At 46.8% G+C, this 18,308-nt stretch overlaps 1 protein-coding gene across 1 annotated transcript in view; it reads left to right on the top strand.

The window, feature by feature from the left end:
- The window catches only part of LOC134957703 (uncharacterized), a 685,812-nt gene that overhangs the window by 632,694 nt on the left and 34,810 nt on the right, over positions 1-18,308 (top strand). The window lies entirely within an intron of this gene.

Raw genomic sequence — 18,308 nt, forward strand, 5'->3', positions numbered from 1 at the left:
CTGTATAGTATTTTCTATTAGGGTACTAATTAGCACGAACAGCTAATTAGTACCCTAATAGAACATACTGTACAGAGATACTAAGTACAGTGATTTAGCATCCAGGAATTTACTGAGGAGCTTTTATCTCTCTCCATTATACATAGAAAGATTAAACCTGCCATGTACATTACAAGCTGTTCGTGCTAATTAGTACCCTAATAGGACATACTGTACAGAGATACTAAGTACATTGATTTGGCATTCAGTTAAAAGCTGTTCGTGCTAATTAGTACGCTAGTAGAACATACTGGGGGTAATTCCAAGTTGATCACAGCTGGATTTTTGATAGCAATTGGGCAAAACCATGTGGACTGCAGGGGAGGCAGATAAAACATGTGCAGAAAGAGTTAGATTTAGGTGGGTTATTTTATTTCTGTGCAGGGTAAATACTGGCTGCTTTATTTTTACACTGTAAATTAGATTGCAGATTGAACACACCCCACCCAAATCTAAATCTCTCTGCACATGTTATATCTGCCCTGCCTCCCCTGCTGTGCACATGGTTTTGCCCAATTGCTAACAAAAATCCAGCTGCGATCAACTTGGAATTACCTCCACTGTACAGAGATACTAAGGACAGTGATTTGGCATCTAGGAACTTACAGAGGAGCTTTTATCACTATCCATTATACATAGAAATATTAAACTTGCCACTGTACGCTACAAGCTGTTTGTGCTAATTAGTACCCTAATAGAACATACTGTACAGAGATACTAAGTACTGTGATTTAGCATCCAGGAACTTACAGAGGAGCTTTTATCTCTCTCCATTATACATAGAAAGATTAAACTTGCCGCTGTACGTTACAAGCTGTTCGTGCTAATTAGTACACTAGTAGAACATAGAGTACAGAGATACTAAAGATGGTAATTTGGCATCCAGGAACTTAGGGAGGAGCTTTTATCTCTCTCCATTATACTTAGAAAGATTACAATGGAGAGAGATTAAAGCTCCTCCCTAAGTTCGTGGATGCCAAATCACTGTCCTTAGTATCTCTGTACAGTATGTTCTACTAGTGTACTAATTAGCACGAACAGCTTGTAACGTACAGTGGCAAGTGTAATTTTTCTAAGTATAATGGAGAGAGATAAAAACTCCTCCCTATGTTCCTGGATGTCAAATTACCATGCTTAGCATTTCTGTACAGTATTTCCTATCTAGCCAGAAACCCTGCATCCTGAGCAAGCTAGGCGGACAACTGGAGGGGACCCGAAACACGGTTGCTTCCAGTTTCCCTTTCCAGTATCACATAAACTAGTGGTTGGTCTGCCCCGAAAGCCAAGAGTCTCCTCTTTTGTATGGTACCAGTCCTGAGTCTCTGGCACACCCAGAACCAGAGATATCAGTACGCAAAGTGGACCCATTTTCCCATAGACTATAATGGGCCCGTTAATTCAGACCCACCAAGGGTTCCGACGCTTGCCATGAGCCTTGTGGGGGTCACAGAAACTTGGGGTTGGTACCCTCCGGTAGCTAATTGTCTCCCCTTCCATACCAACCTAGCGATGAAGTCTCCCACCTCCCACGCTGAGAGTCCCAAAGTGCCAACCTTTTTTTTTTTTATATATATGTTCCCGTGACATTCACTTTATTTTTTTTTCTTTGTTATACATTCAATGAAAGGGTGCACACAGGTTTCACATAAATCAAAGTAAATCTGCAGCAGCGATTCATTCCACTATATACAAATACACAGCGGTAATGAGTATAAATTAGTGTATTCCGACGCAACTAACTGAGCAACATAGTACTGTAGATCGTCGGCATTTGTGTATTGTACCTGACCTGAACTTCCTCCCTGTCCACTGCATGACCTGTGCAGGCTCCCAGGGGGAAAGGGCGATGGGGGTAGGGAGAGGCAGTGGAAAATACCGTGCTCTTGAAATACAAGTATTAGCGTCCGAGTCCCCTAAGGCATAAACCAACACCAATGGGAAGGAAGTGCCAACCTTTTTTTTACGGTGTTCCTGTAACATTCACTTTATTTTTTTTTTCTATGTTATACATTCAATGGAAGGGTGCACACAGGTTTCACATAAATCAGAGTGGGCGGGGGATTTTCCTACATACAGTAGTATACTGTTGCACATGTCTTGTAACCTGATCGGAACTCCCTCCCTGTCTACTGCATGTACTTTGCAGGCTCCTAGGGGGGAAGGGGAAAGTGGGATGGGGTAGGGCGAGGCAGTGGAAAATACTGTGTTCAAAGAAAAGGCATAATCAAAACCATGGGGAACTTTGCGGTGTATCGTTATGTGCATTGACCTCGCTTATCCCTATCAGCCCTGTGTATTTTAGCTAGGGTATTCTGATGCTCCTTCAGCATTGCCCCGTAGCCTGCAAAATCTTTGCTGTTACTTGCTCCATAGCCGAGTGCCTCCATGGAGCTAGGTTTCATAGGCGGTAGCGATTTCAATTGAGTCTGCCCTGCTGTAGAATTGTATGTGTACCGTACGGTGCATAGAACCTTGACAGTAGAAACTCTCCTGCCCTGCTTTATGTAAAACTTGTGTTTTGTCAGTTTGCTATGCGATCGAGCCCGGTGTAATGTAATGTGCATAAACCTCGCTTATCTCTATCGCCCCTGTGTATTTTGGCTAGGGGATTGTGATGCTCCTTCACAATTGCCCCGTAGCCTGCAAAATTTATACCATCTCTCACTCCATATCCGAGCGCTGCCTGCCACATGGTGGGGGTTCAGGGGCGGTGGCCATTTTGCCATTGTGCTATGCGATCGAGTCTGGTGTACCGTAATGAGCATAGACCTCACTTATTCCTATCGCCCCTGTGTATTTTAGCTAGGGGATTGTGACGCTCCTTCAGCATTGCCCCATAGCCTGCAAAATCTGGACTGTTACTTGCTCTGTAGCCTAGGGCCTCCATGGGGCAAGGAGTCATAGGTGGTAGCCATTTCTATTGAGTCTACCCTGCTACAGAATTGTATGTGTACTGTACGGTGCATAGAACATTAACAGTAGAACCGCTCCTGCAGCTTTGCCCTGGTTCATGTTAATAAAAAATAATAATAAAGTGTCTGGAAAAAACTAACATGCATTCGTACTTTAGGACTCGAACCTGGGACTCTGAGTATAGGAAGCGGAACACTTCACCACTTCGCCGCAGACAGATGAATAAATCCATTGGTTTTGATTATGCTGTAATGGCTACGGTATTGTTATGCACACCAGTGCCTGCAGGAAAGTACTAGTGTCAGAACTGTTATGCACTCCAGTGTCTGCAGGAATGTACTGGTGTTTGAACTGTTATGCAAAACAAATGGACTCACAGACAAACTGGGGAATATGACATAACGTACACAGAAGGTGATAGGGTAACAAAATACACACACAGTGAACAGAGAAGCCCAGAGGCTAAGGAACTGGGTATCTCCCTTGTATTAGAACTGCTCAGATGTAAAAAGCAAGATGTTGTGTTTTAATACGTAGAGAACCCGAAATGCTGTTGCTAAGGGCAACAGCAAAACCCTAAAGGGTTACCAACGGGTGTGGCAGTAAACTCCTTGGTCAGAGATGGAATGATAGACACAAGGAGAGCCTCCACAATCCTGATTCTCACTTGCAGTGCACAGGTTTAAGCTTACTGCCACTAAACTGACCCCTGACACCTAGCACAGTGAGACAGGATTAGACAGGCAAGTGTTAGAATACAGCCGCAAACTTGCTAAGTTCACAGAGTAATAACAGAACCCCAGCAAGCTAAACGACTGACTCCAGTCTTACTGCTAGGTCTGGATTGGCAGAGTGTAATACCAAATCCCCAGGCCTATTTGCAGTAAGCAACAAACAAATACAAAGCTACACAGTACTGGCTAACTTTCATGAACTGACTAACCAACAGAGATTCAGCAGCATCTGCTTACCCTGAAAAGAGGCCTTATAAAGCAGGTGCTGTCCACGCCCCACTCAGACCTCACAGACTGTGAGCACAAAAACCAGCACCGGATCCCCTGCCGTGCACAGAGCCTATAACCACTGCACAGCAAAAGACCCGAACCGGAGTATCAGCTGCGCTCAGGTTACTCCACTAGCACTTGTCTCCCGGTTGCCATGACGACGTGGCAGCACAGGGCAGGAGACCCTAACAGTACCCCCCCTCTGACGAGGGGTCAAAGAACCCCTACCACCGGGTTTATCGGGGAACTGCGAGAAGAAAGAGCGTATCAGTCTGGGGGCATGAAGATCACAACTGCGCACCCACGACCGCTCCTCCGGGCCATACCCCTTCCAGTGCACCAAAAATGACAGCCGACCCCGAACCACCTTGGAGTCAAGAATCCTTTCAACAACAAACTCCCTCTGGCCACGTATCAGAAGAGGGGAAGGTCTTCCACTGGAAGAAGGATTACTAATCGCCCGTTTTAAAAGGGAACAATGAAATGTTTTATTGATACCCAAAGAACGGGGCAGATCTAACTGAAATGCCACCGGATTGATAACCCTGGTGATCTTATAAGGGCCGATGAACCGGGGCCCTAACTTATGAGATGGCTGTCTCAACTTCAAATTCTTGGTAGACAACCAGACGAAGTCTCCTAATTTGAAGCTGCAGGGTCTTTTCCGCTTATCAAAAACCCTTTTGGTCACTAATGACACAGACACAAGGGCTTTCTTCACTTTCCGCCAAATACCTCTAAGGACCGAAACCACAGAGGAACCACCAGGCGTGGAGTCCAGGGGGTCAAAAGAATTGGCCTTAGGATGATGCCCATACACACAAAGGAAGGGAGAGATCCCTGTAGCAGAGTGAGCCGCGTTGTTATAGGCAAACTCCGCCATGGACAGATGAGCAACCCAGTCAGTCTGACACTTGGAGACATAACACCTGAGGAACTGCTCCAAGGACTGGTTCACCCTTTCAGTCTGCCCATTAGACTGCGGATGGTAGCCTGACGACAAGCTGACAGAAATCTGGAGATCGGAACAAAATGCCCTCCAGAATTTGGCCACAAACTGGGATCCGCGGTCAGAGACCACATCAAGTGGCAACCCGTGGAGACGCACAACATGCAGCATAAATAATTCAGACAGGCGTCTGGCTGATGGCAGCCCAACCAGTGGAACGAAGTGCGCCATCTTCGAAAACCTGTCAACGACAACCCAGATGGCTGTCATCCCCGAGGATTTGGGCAAGTCCACCACAAAATCCATTGAAATGTGGGTCCATGGCTTAGATGGGATAGAGAGTGGATGTAATGGGCCAACAGGAACCCCTCTAGGAGTCTTATTTCGGGCACAGATGTCACATGCCCGAACCCACTGATCCACATCCTTAGCCACCGAGGGCCACCACACCGCCCTAGATAGCAACTCCCGAGTTCTGGCAATACCTGGGTGACCTGCCGACTTCTTGGCATGGAATTCCAGGAACACTCGCTGTCTTAACCTAGGAGGCACAAACAAAAGACCTACCGGAAGGTCTGGAGGAGCCTGCTCCTGTGCTCTAAGGACTAATGATAAGAGGTCCTGGGTAATGCCCACTTTAATACATGATGGGGAAACAATGGGCAACGGCTCCTCGGTGGTCTCCTGGATTGGAGCAAAACTCAGCGAGAGCGCATCAGCCTTGATGTTTTTTGACCCAGGGCGATATGTTATCAAAAAATTAAAGCGAGCAAAAAACAAAGCCCATCGTGCCTGCCTGGCATTGAGACGCTTCGCTGACTCTAAATATGCCAGATTCTTATGGTCAGTGAGAATTGAGACCACAAACTTAGCCCCCTCAAGCCAGTGTCTCCACTCCTCGAGTGCATCCTTAATAGCCAACAATTCCCGGTTACCCACGTCATAATTCATCTCGGCAGGCGAAAATTTACGGGAAAAGTAAGCACAGGGATGAAGGCGATTATCAGACACTCCCATCTGAGAAAGCACTGCCCCAATACCCATCTCAGAGGCATCCACCTCCACCACAAAAGGACGCTCTGGATCTGGGTGTCGCAGCACCTTGGCCGAAACAAATGCCCTTTTGAGACGGGCAAAAGCCGCTTTAGCCTCACAAGACCAGTGAGCAACATCCGCCCCTTTCTTAGTGAGTGCCACCAAGGGCGCCACTATAGACGAAAATCCAGCGATAAATCGTCTATAAAAATTCGCAAAGCCCAGGAAACGCTGAAGCGCCTTCAAACTAGTGGGCTGCACCCAATCCAGGACTGCCTGTACCTTGGAACCCTCCATTTGGAAACCTTCTGGGGAGATAATATATCCTAGAAATGCGATTTGCTGAACTTCAAATTCGCACTTCTCCAGCTTCGCCCCAAGCCGGTGGTCTCTGAGTTTCTGGAGGACTAAGCGTACATGCTTCCGATGTTCCTCCAGGGAATGGGAGAAGATTAGGATGTCATCTAAGTATACAACTAAGAATCTATCCAAATATTCCCTGAGCACATCATTCATGAAATCCTGGAAGACTGCCGGGGCATTACAGAGCCCAAAAGGCATCACCAAATATTCATAATGCCCTGAGTGGGTATTAAAGGCAGTCTTCCATTCATCCCCCTCTCTTATTCGGATTAGATTGTACGCACCGCGTAGGTCAATCTTAGAAAAAATGGTGGCAGTACGAAGCTGGTCAAACAAGACCGAAATGAGAGGCAGTGGGTATGAGTTTTTAATCGTGATACGGTTCAATTCCCTGAAGTCGATGCAGGGTCGCAACGAACCGTCCTTTTTACCCACGAAGAAGAACCCCGACCCAACTGGAGACTGTGAAGGTCTGATAAATCCCTTAGCCAAGTTCTCCTGAATGTACTCTGCCATAGCCTGAGTCTCAGGACGTGACAGGGAGTACAACCTGCTCTTGGGAAGCTTAGCATTTGGCAACAAATCAATGGCACAGTCATAGGGGCGATGGGGAGGTAGTACCTCTGCAACTTTTTTGGAGAACACGTCCGCAAAATCTGCATAACACCCTGGCAATCCTGGCAAACTTAGCTGCGAGAGCCTGACTGGAAGGCTCAAGCAACTCCTGAAACAATCAGTACCCCAACTAAGAATCTCCCCAGAGACCCAGTCAAATTGAGGATTGTGGGCCCTTAACCAGGGTAACCCCAACACCAATGGGGCAAAAGTACAGACAGTCACATAAAAGGACAATTTTTCCGAGTGTGTGGCTCCAATAAACAAAGAAATCTGGCTAGTGCAAGAGGTAATTTTACCTTGGGATAATGGTTCCCCGTTTAACCCACAAATCTCAATTTCCGATGCCAAGGGTACTAAGGGAACAGAGTGTTTTAGGGCGAATTGGCGGTCCATAAAAACCCCGTCGGCCCCACTGTCCACAAAGGCCTCAGTCTTGACAGTTTGACCGAGGATCTTCAAGGTCACCGGAATGATAAAAGTCTTCTTGGGAAATTCTGACTTCTGGCCTGACAGGATATTTCCCATCACCCTCAGGCCCTGAAGTTTTCCGGCTTTTCTGGGCATGATACTACCACATGACCTTTATTCCCACAGTACAAACACAACCTCTGCTGTCTCCTCCGCGTCTTCTCACGCGAGGAGAGGCGGGTAGCCCCAATCTGCATAGGCTCCTCAGAAAATTCCTCAGAGTCTGAGGTTCCCTTGGGAAGGAAGGAAATCTCAGTCTCCCTTTCAAGCCTACGCTCTCTCAGCCGTCTATCCACCCGGATGGATAACTGCATGAGCTGATCCAAGCTATCAGGCAAGGGATATTGTACCAGTTGGTCCTTTATCTGGTTAGAAAGACCTCTTCGGTACTGGTGTCTCAGGGCTGGGTCATTCCACTGGGTATCATGGGCCAACCTCCGAAACTCCGTACAGTAAACCTCAACTGGCCTTCGCCCTTGCTTAAGGATCGAAATCTGAGCCTCGGCTGAGGCCGTCTTGTCAGGGTCATCATACAACATGCCCAGTGCCGTAAAAAAAGCATCAACACTTTTAAGCGACGGACAGTCAGGCTGCAACCCATATGCCCAGACCTGTGGGTCTCCTTGTAGCAAGGAAATCACTATGCCTACCCGCTGAATCTCTGACCCAAAAGACTGAGGCCTAAGCCGGAAGTATAGCTTGCAGCTCTCCTTGAAACAAAAGAACTGCGAGCGATCTCCAGAAAAACGATCCGGGAGATTTACTTTCGGCTCCTTAACCCCTGCAGGTGCTGCTGCTGCGGGAGCTCCGCCAGCAGCCTGGGAGGTGTGCATTTTAATGGACAAATCATTAAATTGTCGAGTCAGGACCTGCACCTGATCGACCACCTGTTGCAACGTATTTTGAGGGGTATGCTCCATATTCCCACAAAATTTCAACAGGAGTATTGGGCTGCTGAATATGTTATGCACACCAGTGCCTGCAGGAAAGTACTAGTGTCAGAACTGTTATGCACTCCAGTGTCTGCAGGAATGTACTGGTGTTTGAACTGTTATGCAAAACAAATGGACTCACAGACAAACTGGGGAATATGACATAACGTACACAGAAGGTGATAGGGTAACAAAATACACACACAGTGAACAGAGAAGCCCAGAGGCTAAGGAACTGGGTATCTCCCTTGTATTAGAACTGCTCAGATGTAAAAAGCAAGATGTTGTGTTTTAATACGTAGAGAACCCGAAATGCTGTTGCTAAGGGCAACAGCAAAACCCTAAAGGGTTACCAACGGGTGTGGCAGTAAACTCCTTGGTCAGAGATGGAATGATAGACACAAGGAGAGCCTCCACAATCCTGATTCTCACTTGCAGTGCACAGGTTTAAGCTTACTGCCACTAAACTGACCCCTGACACCTAGCACAGTGAGACAGGATTAGACAGGCAAGTGTTAGAATACAGCCGCAAACTTGCTAAGTTCACAGAGTAATAACAGAACCCCAGCAAGCTAAACGACTGACTCCAGTCTTACTGCTAGGTCTGGATTGGCAGAGTGTAATACCAAATCCCCAGGCCTATTTGCAGTAAGCAACAAACAAATACAAAGCTACACAGTACTGGCTAACTTTCATGAACTGACTAACCAACAGAGATTCAGCAGCATCTGCTTACCCTGAAAAGAGGCCTTATAAAGCAGGTGCTGTCCACGCCCCACTCAGACCTCACAGACTGTGAGCACAAAAACCAGCACCGGATCCCCTGCCGTGCACAGAGCCTATAACCACTGCACAGCAAAAGACCCGAACCGGAGTATCAGCTGCGCTCAGGTTACTCCACTAGCACTTGTCTCCCGGTTGCCATGACGACGTGGCAGCACAGGGCAGGAGACCCTAACAGGTATTAGGACGCTAACATACTGTACAAAATTCCTAATCTCAAGAGGCAATAGTGAACTTCTAACACGTCCATTTGCGACAGTGTACACTACTGGTTTTATGTTGTTTTGTCTGCGGGACTTGGACGCTCACATATTCATAAAGTACTGTAGATGAATCATATACTGTATGCTGTACTATTTGCATCTGTACTGTATATACTGTATTAAATAATGCAGCGTAATGAGTATTTACTGTATTAAATAATGCAGCGTAATGAGTATTTACTGTATGCAGCGTAATGAGACGCCTTAGTAAAGTAGTCCTTATTATATATTTCAGTATTGTATTTTACAGGAGACCACACGTATGCGCAGTGGTGATTGTAAAAAGTGACATCTGGTGGATGATCACAGGTATTACATGTAAAGGTAACGCCAAACGCTCTCCGTGCGATTAGGTACGCCTCTCTGTGACTAGGCGCGCCTCCCTACGCCCCGGTACGCTGCGTATGCTTGATCGGGACAAACGCCTCAGCAAGTCAAGATAAAGGTGGCTACATCTGTATGTGTACCTGAAACTACACATATCTAGACACAAACTTATACACGAGTTGTGTACTACTATAGGACAGTATGACATTAAGGAGAATATTCAATTACTGCGCCAGCCCGCTTCAATTAGTGAGGATTATTCGTGCGTTAATCCCTGAGGGTGTCCTTTACCGCGCTGCTTTTGTGGAGATTAACCCACTGATTTTGCAGTTTATGCGGAATCAATGAGCTCACTTACGTTACCCCTTTAATTTCATTGCGGGGAAAAGCTATATAATTCAATATCTTTTCACCACACGGTAATTAGCTGACAGTTACCCCGCAGTTAATTGGATATGCCCTAAAATGTTGCATGATTTTCCAGAGCATATTCTTCATTACAGCGTTCCCTTGGATACAAATCAACTGTGTCATATGAGTCATTACAAAGATGCATATCTTATGTTATTTTTTTGGTAAGAATACTATATAAAATTTAGATTGGTTTTAAAAACCTTTTTGGCTAAATCCCAAATCATATTTAAAATGCAATGGTGAAGCTCTGGGATAATGGATTACCTTGGATCTAGAGACACGGGCGTTTTTACAGTCTCTCTTTATACCGTATTGTCACGATCCGGGTATCTGGACGCCATTTCTTACCCATCAGATGCCTCCTAAGGCTGGCTCAGCGCTCCAGGACCGGATCCCGTCTGTTATCCTGATGTGTACATTCCTGTATCCTCTCCTGTCACTCTGGGACGCTGTCACAGTAAACGCCATATTACACCTGGCATGGCGTCTCCCGCGGCCTCCGCCGCCGTCCCTGAACTTCTGCATGCAGAGTGTCTGAGTGGCGATTACGTCAGCCGCGGCCTCCGCTGTGTCCGCGTGGTTGGATGTGCATCTGTCAGCCTGGCGCCTCCTGTCTCCGGTGGCCGGCGCCGCCATTACTGTTTTCATTACCACATGGATTACAAACCAAACTTCCCTCCAAGTGTCTGCATGGGCGCAGCCATCTTGGATTCTGTCAGCTGATCATTTCCACCAATCTGTTCTCAGTATTGATAATCTGCATAATTGCCTAGCCAATCCCTTCCTTGCTGCAGGTATAAATACACTGTGCCTGAGCAAGGAAGGCGTCAGTGCTTTGGTTGTCAAACCTAGTTCCTGTTTGTCTCTCTCCTGTGATTGTCTTCCAGGTTCCAGCTCCTGTCTCAAGACTTCCACCATAGAGACTCGCACCAGCATTCCACCTGCGGTGTAGCCTGACTCTCCAATCCATTGTGGATTCATCTGTTTCCAGCTACAACATTACCTGCTTCCAGCTCAGCTTCCAGCAGAGTACAGCTTCTCTTAAAGGGCCGGTGTCCTTTCTACACTTTACCACTCTCCACCGGTATTATTATTTCTCCGCTCTCAAGTTCTACATTTCAGTTCATATTTCATCGCTCCCAAGTTCATTTATTATTTAACTGGTTCCAGCCAGTATCCACTCCGTGCTAACAACAGTCTGGTTCCAGCCAGTATCCACAGCAGCCGTTTTATCTTCAGCAACCCAGCTTTTCCTGGAACACCAGCTGGTACAATCCTGGGTTATCTCCATTGCTACAGTCGGGCCTGGTAAGGACTTTCCATCTAGAAGATTATAAGAACTATCTCACACTACCAGTGCCCTGTGGCTCCTGCCATCCTGTAGTACCCAGGAACTGTATTTATTCTTTGCTGACTTTTACGTTTTCTTTTACTGCTGCTGTGTTGCGGAGTTGTCATAATAAACATCATTGACTTTTATCCAAGTTGTCGTGGTCACGCCTTCGGGCAGTTATTATTCATGTTACTTACATGTCCAGGGGTCTGATACAACCTCCCAGGTTCCGGTACATCTCAGCCCCTACAACTGAGGCTGCCTCCCGTCAGCTCAGGCCCTCAGTTGTGACACGTATCAATAGAAGCCTGGACATGGAGCATCTGTTTGGATAACTCTGATGTTCAAAGAGTCCTGATAGTTAATGAACACGTGATGAGGTGACGGCAGAAGCATTAGCTTTTCTGTCCATGGGAGAATTTACACTATGGTACATTATTATTATTATCCTTTATTTATATGGTGCCACAAGGGTTCCGCAGCACCCAATTACAGAGTACATAAACAAATAATCAAACAGGAAAACAGCAACTTACAGTTGATGACAGTATAGGACAAGTACAGGTTAAATGAACATAGTTACATCAGCAGATGACATTGGAATAAGTATCAGGTGGCAGAAGACTGATGGATTTGGTGCAGTTGAAGATTATTAAAGTAAGAAAGGATAAGCACATGAGGGAAGAGGGCCCTGCTCGTGAGAGCTTACATTCTAAAGGGGAGGGGTAGACAGACAGGGGTGACACAGATGGGGTACATAGAGAGCGTAGAACAGAGGTTTAGGATGAGATTTGGCTGGGTTTGGTGAAGAAGTGGGTCTTGAGAGCCCGTTTGAAGTTTTGTAGAGAGGTGGAGAGTCTGAGGGGGAGAGGTAGGGAATTCCAGGGAAGTGGTGCAGCACATGAAAAATCTTGGAGGTAGGAGTGGGAGGAAGTAATCCGTAGGCAGGAGAGTCGGCGTGCATTAGCAGAGCGAAGAGGACGGGTGGGAGTGTAAAGGGAGATAAGGTCAGAGATGTAGATGGGAGAGGAGTGGGTGAGGGCTTTGTAAGTGAGTGTGAGAAGCTTGAAATGGATTCTGAAAGGGAAGGGGAGCCAGTGAAGGTCTAGTAAGAGAGGAGAGGTGGACGTAGTGCGTTTGGTGAGGAAGATGAGCCTGGCAGCAGCATTGAGGATAGATTGGAGTGGAGAGAGGTATTTGTCAGGAATGCCAGTCAGGAGGAGATTACAGTAATCCAGTCTTGAGATGACCAGTGAGTGGATAAGAGACTTAGTAGCATCCTGGGTCAGAAAGGGTCTGATCCTGGAAATATTTTTAAGATGAAAACGGCAGGTTTGTGAGAGGTGCTGAATGTGTGGTTTGAAGGAGAGGAAGGAGTCAAGGATTACTCCAAGACAGCACACTTGGGGGCTAGAGGAGATAGTAGTGCCATCAATAGATAATGAGATTGTAGGAGGTGAGGTTATGCGGGAGGGAGGGAAGATGATCAGCTCGGTCTTAGACATGTTAAGTTTAAAGAAAGCGCTGGGACATCCAGGAAGAGGTAGCAGAGAGACAGTTTGAGATACGAGTGAGGAGAGCAGGGGAGAGGTCTGGAGAGGAAAGATAGATTTGGGTGTCATCAGCATAGAGATGATATTGGAAACCAAAAGAACTAATGAGCTTACCTAGTGAGGACGTATAGAGAGAGAAGAGAAGAGGACAAAGGACAGATCCTTGGGGTACCCCTACAGTTAGTGGAAGTGAGGGGAAGGTGGAGTCATGAGAGGAGACAGAGAATGAATGGTCAGAAAGGTAGGAGGACAGCCAAGAGAGGGCAGTGTCATGCAGACCAATGGAGTGAAGGATTTGCAGTAGGAGAGGATGGTCCACAGTGTCAAAAGCAGCAGAGAGATCAAGTAGAATAAGTAGAGAGTAGTGTCATTACCCTGCACTGCATTCACCAGAAGGCAAATTACATTATATGGATAAATGATTTTCGAGGAATGTATTATCAGTATGTATTATCAGTACTGACAGTCCTTTTTTAAACAACAATATGTCAGCTGGACCAGCGGCTCATGTGTACAGCTATGTTTGTGAACAATATCATGCACAGACATATCACATTAGCTGTGCAGCTTGGCAGATGCTGATATATAGTATCTTGCAGATATATATATATCGGCATCAAGAAAGGGGTGGGATGGCTTGTCTGTGGGGCCCAACGGGGCCTGTGTCAGTCAGAGAGGTGGAGCATTTCCCCCATTTCTCCATGCACATTCTTAACAGTTACAATATCACAAGTGTGACCTGGTCACAACTAGAGATGAGCGGGTTTGGTTCCTCGGAATCCGAACCCGCCCGAACTTCAGTTTTTTTTACACGGGACCGAGCGACTCGGATCTTCCCGCCTTGCTCGGTTAACCCGAGCGCGCCCGAACGTCATCATCCCGCTGTCGGATTCTCGCGAGGCTCGGATTCTATATAAGGAGCCGCGCGTCGCCGCCATTTTCACACGTGCATTGAGATTCATAGGGAGAGGACGTGGCTGGCGTCCTCTCCGTTTATAGAGAAGAGAGTGAGACTAGAGTAGAGAGAGACACAGTATTTACTTTAGTAATTTTGGGGAGCATTAGGAGGAGTACTACTACTTGCTGAAGTGATAGTGTGACTGTATATCTGACTTGTGGGGGAGACACTGACAGTGGGGAGCAGTTAGAGTCTGAGAGCAGGAGTACATATTTTAACGTACAGTGCACACTTTTGCTGCCAGAGTGCCACACTGCCATTGTGACCACACTGACCACCAGTATATATTGTGATTGTCTGCTTAGGAGTACTACTTGCAAGTTGCTGATAGTGTGACCTGACCACCAGTTTAATTAATCACCACCAGTTTAATATATATATATATATATATATATATAATTGTATATAATATATATATAATTGTATACCACCTACCCGTGGTTTTTTTTTTTCTTTCTTTCTTCTTGATACATACTACTATAGTAGCTTACTGTAGCAGTCTGCGGTGCTGCTGAGCTGACAGTGTCCAGCAGGTCCGTCATCAGTCATTACATAATAAATATATATACCTGCCCGGCTGCAGTACTAGTGATATTATATATATATATATATATATATATTAATTTCATCTCATCATCCAGTCTATATTAGCAGCAGACACAGTACGGTAGTCCACGGCTGTAGCTACCTCTGTGTCGGCAGTCGCTCGTCCATCCATAATTGTATACCACCTACCCGTGGTTTTTTTTTTCTTTCTTTCTTCTTGATACATACTACTATAGTAGCTTACTGTAGCAGTTTGCGGTGCTGCTGAGCTGACAGTGTCCAGCAGGTCCGTCATCAGTCATTACATAATAAATATATATACCTGTCCGGCTGCAGTACTAGTGATATTATATATTAATTTCATCTCATTATCATCCAGTCTATATTAGCAGCAGACACAGTACGGTAGTCCACGGCTGTAGCTACCTCTGTGTCGGCAGTCGCTCGTCCATCCATAAGTATACTAGTATCCATCCATCTCCATTGTTTACCTGAGGTGCCTTTTAGTTGTGCCTATTAAAATATGGAGAACAAAAATGTTGAGGTTCCAAAATTAGGGAAAGATCAAGATCCACTTCCACCTCGTGCTGAAGCTGCTGCCACTAGTCATGGCCGAGACGATGAAATGCCAGCAACGTCGTCTGCCAAGGCCGATGCCCAATGTCATAGTACAGAGCATGTAAAATCCAAAACACCAAATATCAGTAAAAAAAGGACTCCAAAATCTAAAATAAAATTGTCGGAGGAGAAGCGTAAACTTGCCAATATGCCATTTACCACACGGAGTGGCAAGGAACGGCTGAGGCCCTGGCCTATGTTCATGGCTAGTGGTTCAGCTTCACATGAGGATGGAAGCACTCAGCCTCTCGCTAGAAAAATGAAAAGACTCAAGCTGGCAAAAGCACCGCAAAGAACTGTGCGTTCTTCGAAATCCCAAATCCACAAGGAGAGTCCAATTGTGTCGGTTGCGATGCCTGACCTTCCCAACACTGGACGTGAAGAGCATGCGCCTTCCACCATTTGCACGCCCCCTGCAAGTGCTGGAAGGAGCACCCGTAGTCCAGTTCCTGATAGTCAGATTGAAGATGTCAGTGTTGAAGTACACCAGGATGAGGAGGATATGGGTGTTGCTGGCGCTGGGGAGGAAATTGACAAGGAGGATTCTGATGGTGAGGTGGTTTGTTTAAGTCAGGCACCCGGGGAGACACCTGTTGTCCGTGGGAGGAATATGGCCGTTGACATGCCTGGTGAAAATACCAAAAAAATCAGCTCTTCGGTGTGGAAGTATTTCAACACAAATGCGGACAACAGGTGTCAAGCCGTGTGTTGCCTTTGTCAAGCTGTAATAAGTAGGGGTAAGGACGTTAACCACCTCGGAACATCCTCCCTTATACGTCACCTGCAGCGCATTCATAATAAGTCAGTGACAAGTTCAAAAACTTTGGGCGACAGCGGAAGCAGTCCACTGACCAGTAAATCCCTTCCTCTTGAAACCAAGCTCACGCAAACCACCCCACCAACTCCCTCAGTGTCAATTTCCTCCTTCCCCAGGAATGCCAATAGTCCTGCAGGCCATGTCACTGGCAATTCTGACAATTCCTCTCCTGCCTGGGATTCCTCCGATGCATCCTTGCGTGTAACGCCTACTGCTGCTGGCGCTGCTGTTGTTGCTGCTGGGAGTCGATGATCATCCCAGAGGGGAAGTCGTAAGCCCACTTGTACTACTTCCAGTAAGCAATTGACTGTCCAACAGTCCTTTGCGAGGAAGATGAAATATCACAGCAGTCATCCTGTTGCAAAGCGGATAACTGAGGCCTTGACAACTATGTTGGTGTTAGACGTGCGTCCGGTATCCGCCGTTAGTTCACAGGGAACTAGACAATTTCTTGAGGTAGTGTGCCCCCGTTACCAAATACCATCTAGGTTCCACTTCTCTAGGCAGGCGATACCGAGAATGTACACGGACGTCAGAAAAAGACTCACCAGTGTCCTAAAAAATGCAGTTGTACCCAATGTCCACTTAACCACGGACATGTGGACAAGTGGAGCAGGGCAGGGTCAGGACTATATGACTGTGACAGCCTACTGGGTAGATGTATGGACTCCCGCCGCAAGAACAGCAGCGGCGGTACCAGTAGCAGCATCTCGCAAACGCCAACTCTTTCCTAGGCAGGCTACGCTTTGTATCACCGGTTTCCAGAATACGCACACAGCTGAAAACCTCTTACGGCAACTGAGGAAGATCATCGCGGAATGGCTTACCCCAATTGGACTCTCCTGTGGATTTGTGGCATCGGACAACGCCAGCAATATTGTGTGTGCATTAAATATGGGCAAATTCCAGCACGTCCCATGTTTTGCACATACCTTGAATTTGGTGGTGCAGAATTTTTTAAAAAACGACAGGGGCGTGCAAGAGATGCTGTCGGTGGCCAGAAGAATTGCGGGACACTTTCGGCGTACAGGCACCACGTACAGAAGACTGGAGCAACACCAAAAACGCCTGAACCTGCCCTGCCATCATCTGAAGCAAGAAGTGGTAACGAGGTGGAATTCAACCCTATATATGCTTCAGAGGTTGGAGGAGCAGCAAAAGGCCATTCAAGCCTATACAATTCAGCACGATATAGGAGGTGGAATGCACCTGTCTCAAGCGCAGTGGAGAATGATTTCAACGTTGTGCAAGGTTCTGCTGCCCTTTGAACTTGTCACACGTGAAGTCAGTTCAGACACTGCCAGCCTGAGTCAGGTCATTCCCCTCATCAGGCTTTTGCAGAAGAAGCTGGAGACATTGAAGGAGGAGCTAACACGGAGCGATTCCGCTAGGCATGTGGGACTTGTGGATGGAGCCCTTAATTCGCTTAACAAGGATTCACGGGTGGTCAATCTGTTGAAATCAGAGCACTACATTTTGGCCACCGTGCTCGATCCTAGATTTAAAACCTACCTTGGATCTCTCTTTCCGGCAGACACAAGTCTGCTGGGGTTCAAAGACCTGCTGGTGAGAAAATTGTCAAGTCAAGCGGAACACGACCTGTCAACATCTCCTCCTTCACATTCTCCCGCAACTGGGGGTGCGAGGAAAAGGCTCAGAATTCCGAGCCCACCCGCTGGCGGTGATGCAGGGCAGTCTAGAGCGACTGCTGATGCTGACATCTGGTCCGGACTGAAGGACCTGACAACGATTACGGACATGTCGTCTACTGTCACTGCATATGATTCTCTCCCCATTGAAAGAATGGTGGAGGATTATATGAGTGACCGCATCCAAGTAGGCACGTCACACAGTCCGTACTTATACTGGCAGGAAAAAGAGGCAATTTGGAGGCCCTTGCACAAACTGGCTTTATTCTACCTAAGTTGCCCTCCCACAAGTGTGTACTCCGAAAGAGTGTTTAGTGCCGCCGCTCACCTTGTCAGCAATCGGCGTACGAGGTTACTTCCAGAAAATATGGAGAAGATGATGTTCATTAAAATGAATTATAATCAATTCCTCCGCGGAGACATTGACCAGCAGCAATTGCCTCCACAAAGTACACAGGGAGCTGAGATGGTGGATTCCAGTGGGGACGAATTGATAATCTGTGAGGAGGGGGATGTACACGGTGATATATCGGAGGATGATGATGAGGTGGACATCTTGCCTCTGTAGAGCCAGTTTGTGCAAGGAGAGATTAATTGCTTCTTTTTTGGTGGGGGTCCAAACCAACCCGTCATTTCAGTCACAGTCGTGTGGCAGACCCTGTCACTGAAATGATGGGTTGGTTAAAGTGTGCATGTCCTGTTTATACAACATAAGGGTGGGTGGGA

The sequence above is a fragment of the Pseudophryne corroboree genome, chromosome 1 (assembly GCF_028390025.1).
Source record: "Pseudophryne corroboree isolate aPseCor3 chromosome 1, aPseCor3.hap2, whole genome shotgun sequence".
Taxonomy (NCBI): Eukaryota; Metazoa; Chordata; class Amphibia; order Anura; family Myobatrachidae; genus Pseudophryne; species Pseudophryne corroboree.